This window comes from Aquarana catesbeiana, linkage group LG10 (genome assembly GCF_042186555.1).
Source record: "Aquarana catesbeiana isolate 2022-GZ linkage group LG10, ASM4218655v1, whole genome shotgun sequence".
NCBI classification, from domain to species: Eukaryota; Metazoa; Chordata; class Amphibia; order Anura; family Ranidae; genus Aquarana; species Aquarana catesbeiana.
In genome coordinates this window covers 111980897-111987136 of record NC_133333.1, presented here as the reverse complement: position 1 = coordinate 111987136, position 6240 = coordinate 111980897, and positions in this window count along the sequence as shown.

Genomic DNA, 6240 nt, shown 5'->3' with positions numbered 1-6240 from the left:
AGGCTGGTTTCTGACAGTGGCTCGAATACCTCCCTAGTCAAACTAAAAAAAAGTATGCCTTTCCAAAGTCAAGGATTACTAAACTTTCTCTGACTTTTTGTAATGCCTGTTTTGGGTCACTAAATGGATAAATGAAATTTGTCAGTGTTGCCTGCATACATGGTTCTATGGGAGTCAATCATTGTACAATTGCCTAGTTGTAGTTTAGATGTAGGGTGTTGATTCAAAATTCATAAACAGATATGTGAAGCAGTGTGAGTGTTATTTTTCAATGTCTCACAATGTACCACTTGGTAATGAGATTGTTTGTTTAATAGATCAAATATAAACAAATTACCAGCTAGCCTGCAACAAACCTGAATTGGTCCAGTCTAACAGTTCACTTTAAAAACAAGGGGTTTAGTTGTGCACATTTGCAAAGGTGTGTAAGCCACGGTGGCCATGTCAGGACACCCCAGTTTTCTGTGGTCCTAACTATCATTTTGAGTCTCCCTAAAATTGGAGCACATATATAGCATATAGATTAACTGCTTCCCGCCCGCCATATGACGTTCTTGAATTTAAGCGGTGATAGCTGGATGATGCCTGCAGTTACAGACATCATTCAGATATCATCTTTTTCAGCCAGTGATTCCCTACACCCTAAGAACAGGGATCTGCTGACCATAGAGCTTTTCGGTGGACCAGATGGTCCCCGGAGACTATCCTCATTCAGGCAATGTAATGCGCAACGTCACACCCAGCCTCTGCATTCGAAAAAAATGCTGCCGCCTTGGCTGGGTATCTGAGATTGTGTTTTTTTTTTTTTTTTTTTTTTTGTTATAAATATTACAGGCTTCCCAGCCTAGAGGTGGGGACTTACTGACCCCATATCTCACTGTAAAAAGGACCTGTCATGCTTATTTATATTACAAGGGATGTTTACATTTCTAGTAATAAAAGTGGTAAAAAAAACTGTCAAACTAGTAAAATTAACAATAAAAATTTAAGTGTCCCTGCGTGTGCAGAAGTGAACACAAACGTAGGTTGTGCCCACATATGTAAACTGTTCAAATCACACAGGTGAGGTGTCACCGTGAACGTTAGTACCATGTTTTTTTTTTTCTATAAGAATAACAGACTTTACAATCACTTTAATGTGTAAGTTCACCTTTACAGAAAAATCTGTAAGGTGAAATTACACAGGACCCCCCCCCCCCCCCCCCCCCCCAGTCCTGCTGGACCATGCCAATCTCCCACTCTGAGCCCTGGTATATCTCCATCAGGAGCCAGGGCTTAGAAATCCCCTCAGCTGATCGTCCAAAATGTACCTCGTCACATGGGTGGTGCCGACCAGTCAGAAGCTGCATAGCCTGTCCTGTCTTCTGGGAAGAAGACGCGTGAATGCTGAGGGGATTTCTAAGCTCCGGACTCCTGCCGTGGATATACCGGGACTCGGAACAGGAGATTGTCGCAGTCCAGGTCTGTGGGAATGGGGGATGGAGAATGAGGAGGGGGTCCTGTGTAAGTTCACCTTACAGATTTTTCTGTAAAGGTAAACTTACCCTTCAAGATAGAAAGCCTTCAATGTGCAGCAGCCCCTCTTTTACTTACCTGAGACCCCTCTAGCCAGCGATGTCCGCAAGTGTTGTGGCCATCCAGGACTCCCTCCTGATTAGCTGTGACACATCAGTGGTGCCATTGGCTCCTGTTTCTGTCAAAGTCAGTTAGCCAATCGGGAGAGAGAGGGGGGGGTGCGCGACCGAACCAGGCCTCCGTGTTTGAATGGGCACAGGGAGCTGCGGCATGGCTCAGGCTGCTTGCTGTGGGGGTACTCAACAGGAGCGGGACCTGAGGAGAGGAGGATCTGGGCTGCCCTGTGCAAAATCACTGCACAGAGCAGGTAAGTATAACATGTTTTCTGTTATTTTTATAGAAAAAAAAAAAAGGATTTTACAATCACTTTAAAGGCCTGAGAGGACAAACTATCATCTACTGTATTTCAACAATCGCCCAACTGTAGGAGGCACAAGATGGAGCCAACAGGTGAATTAAACTGAAGCCTTTGCCCTGCAGTGTCCCCTAGTGGCAGCAATGCATATTTTTCTTGTTAAAGTACATTACATGATTTGCTTGTCTGACTTCAGCTGAGCCTGCAGGAAGTTGCAATAATTTAAGACTTCACATAAAGTCTCAGATCTTTCATTAAGGCCTTTATATTATATAGTTTGAATACCATGATAGATATATTACTTATTGTATTGAACCAAACTGATCAGAGGTATGGAGGAGCTCACAGAAGTGGGCCATATAATGAACTTGGTGTTGAGTTATTCACTTTATGGTCATCACAGAGGAAGAGATTTAATCTCCAAATTTGTAAAGGTTTCTTCACAGTAAAGGCCCATACACGCGATAAGAAAATCTGAAGTAAATTTTCATCCGATGAACCATCTGCTGACTTTTGGATCGCTAGTATGGTACTTTCAACAGCTGATTCTGAATTTTCGGGTTGCAAAAACTGGATGTGCAGGCTATAAAATTTTTGTTGTATGTGAACACAATGTCCGATTTTCGTTTAATCAGTACAGTTTTTGTCCGAAAAAAATCGTAAGAGCAAGACTACGCATGCTCAGAAACGAAAGAATACATACAAAACAATTTAACACATTACATCACTTCTGAAGTTGAATTCGGTCGTACGAGAATTTTCATATGTTGAGTAACCGCTTCACTTTCAATATTGAGACTAGCATGCAACAAAAAACCTGACGAAAATTTGTCTGATAATCTGATCGTGTGTAACAGGCTTCAGAGTTATTAAAATGTGGCATAGGCTCCCTCAAGAGCTGGTTCTGTAACATATTCCACCCCCTCCTTTTTTTTTTTTTTTTTTTTTTCCAGCAAAAAAACGGCTTTGTAAAGAAACTGTTTTTTCCCTGGCCTCCCATCTCTAGGTGGACCTAATCCTGGGGTAACCTAATTGTAGGTGTTGGTTCCTTTTTAGAAGGTATAGAACAAACACTCCTGGAGCAGGTATGGTAGTTTGAGCCGGGGGTAGCCATGCCTTCTATACTGTACCAATGGACATGTTGCAGTGGAGCAGCTAAGTTCAGGGTATGAGGTAAGGCCTCAGGTACTCACAACCCTGACAGCCAGTCAGTAAGGTTTAGATGGCTGGAAATTACTGTAGATGGGCAGTATATACTATTTATTTAAGGTATTTATATAGCACCGACAATTTACGCAGCACTTTACAAATATATTGTACATTTACATCAGTTCCTGCCCTCAAAGGATCTTACAATCTAAAGTCTCTAACTCACATTCATACATATACATACAAAGGCCAGTTTAGACAGAAGCCAATAAACCTACCAGCCTGTCTTTGGAGTAGATACAGACTGGAGATTAAAGTTCCTTGTAGCCCTTTGCAGGAACAGTTTACCCATTGTTGAATGACAGAAAAGAGAACGTGTGACACTCCACCCAACCGATAATGTCAGCACTCAGGCCTTCAGCATTAACCTCTTCAGTAAAACCAATGGAAAGTGAGGAATTCAAAGGCATGCAGTGGTACAAACAATGCGCTCTTGGAGCTCAGCCCAATTGGCCCACTTACAGCGTTAGGCACAGTTTCTGATTTCAGGCAAAAATTTGGACCTGAAACTGGGACGCACCGAACACCCTGCTGTGCCCTGTGGTCGTACATAGTGTGAACCCGGCCTGAGTCTTTGGGGACAGGGCAAGCACTGAAGTCAATGCCAGCAGCTCTAGACTTGGGAAAGTGCTCTGTTATAACGTGTTATGAAATAACAAGAAGAGCCCAATGTGCAATCCAGTGCCTGAAGGTCACTTCCAGGCTAGCCCTGCAGTGCCCAATCCAGTGGAATCTGGGTGATGATCAAGAAGTGATGTAGCAAAGAATCTCCATTGAGAAAATAAACTATTCACAATAGGGCTAAGGTGTCCTTCCTCCTAATATTCTAACAAAAAACTGAGAATCCCAAATCCTACCAGAATGTACTGTAGCACAGAGCTGGAGCATTTCCTGTTCTGGGATCTTTAACTTTCCAGGAATCCTGTAGTAAGACCCAAGGACATCTCTAGAGAGCCTATAGGAAGCAATTGAACGCTGGGGTCTACGTTTTTTTTTTCCCGCTGGTTTATGTTTCTTTTTTGTTTATTCTCTCTTTTATTATGCAAACAAGATACAAGCAATAAAACTCTCACTGCAATATCCATATTATATTTTTACAATGTACAATTATTCTCCCCCTCCCCCACCAAAAAAAAAGGGCAACCCCCCCTCTCTCCTCCCCCTTAACCCTTAGACCCTCAAATTGCTCCAACCCTCGGATTAGGTTTATGTTTCTTTAATGTTTTCTCTTATCAATTTGTTGAGCCTGCACTGTGCTCTATGAGTTAGTTTGACACTTGTATGGGTTGGGAATGCTGCTCTTTAGTCAATGTACAGGGGTGCCATTAATTCTTAGTGGCACGATATGAATCAGGAAAACTCCTGTGATTTTCACACACAAAACCACATGGTGCTGCAGCGGTATGCGATTCCATGCAGGGTGATCTTAAAAGCAGGATCCTGGACTTTTTTACTAGTGTTTCTATGGTTAGGACAGCCCTCTGAACGCGCTGCTCTACTTGCAAAACACGGGTTGCATCAATGAAATAGAGCATTAAAAGAGAAGTTTGGGATTTAAAAAATAAAAAATAAACATTTACACTTACCTAGCTAGATGCACCATCAATCCGATGCTGCATCTGTTCCCCTCCGCCTCTGCATTGAGAACTGAGTGATCAAACACTGCTGATCGCTCAGTTCTCCCCTCCACTCTGAGCAGAGAGTCAGGACTATCAGTCATCGGCTTTCTGCTCTCCCCTCCAGTGATCACTGGAGTGCAGGGCTGTGGAGGGGGCAGGAGGGGCTGGCTCAGGCTCTCGGCGGATCACTGACAGACTGGGCCAGGTGCCAGTCCAAGCTTGTGGGCGGATCCTGACCGGCTGAGTGACATCTGCTGAACTGCCCTCCTGTGAACCATAGGAGAGGTATAACCTAAATAGCTTTGGCCATACTTCTCCTTTAATTCAGCAGATGCACAATCATTACTAGGATTTGAATGTTTCTGAATTCGTCCCCACTAAGGTTTTCTTGGCACTGACATAAAAAAAGCAATATTACTGGACCATCATATACATTGAAGTACCAATAGAAGCACATCACTCATTTCTAGCTATAGCAGTTCCCCGACGCCTGGCCTGTAGAAAACTCAGACTCCCCAGCTAGTGGAGCATATTGAACATACGCAGTGCGGGCCTGAGAAGCGGGAGCGTGCACACAGGCACTTGATGTACTCAGGGATTTTCAAGTTCTATTACAACGCTCTAGGGGGGTGTTCTGTCAGATTAGGCGACCCATCAGAATTGGTAACAGAAATTAAGTTTCGTTGCCATCTTGCTACACCCCGCACTCCTCCACAGTAACGATACACCGAGAAGGGGGTGTAACAACATATTCGGCGACCCATCGCAGTTTGCTATGGACGTGACGTTACGTCACGTCGCCGCCATCTTGCTACACCCCACACTCGTCCACAGTAAGGATACACTAAGAAGGGGGAAAGCGGACATGTTGTTACACCCACCGGAGCTTTGCATTTTACGTGTATTTATAACAGTAAAGTGAGTTTATATAGTGAAATACAGTGCTTACAACTCCGTCTGACTACTTAGATCTTGAATTTAAAAAGCAGCGGCAACCCTGCTCATCTCACAGGTTTGCTAATCTGACAGAAGTTCGCTGCTTTTAAAATGCAACATCTAAGCAGTCAGATGGAGTTCTAAGTACTGTATTTCACTATAGAAACTCACTTTACTGTTATAAATACGTGTAAAATGCAAAACTCCGGTGGGTGTAACAACATGTCCGCTTTCCCCCTTCTTAGTGTATCCGTACTGTGGACGAGTTTGGAGTGTATCAAGATGGCGGTGACGGAACGTCACTTCCGTAGCAAACTGCGATGGGTCGCCGAATATGTAGTTACAGGGGCAAGTGGACATCTTGTTACACCCACCGGAGTTTTGCATTTCTCAGTTATTTATAACAGTAAACTAAGCATATATGGTGAAATACAGTATTTGGAAATCCATCGGACTGTTTGCATGTTGAATTATAAAAGAAGCGTTGTTCTGTCACATTAGCAAAACTGTGAGATCAGCAGGTTTGCCGCTGCTTTTAAAATTCAA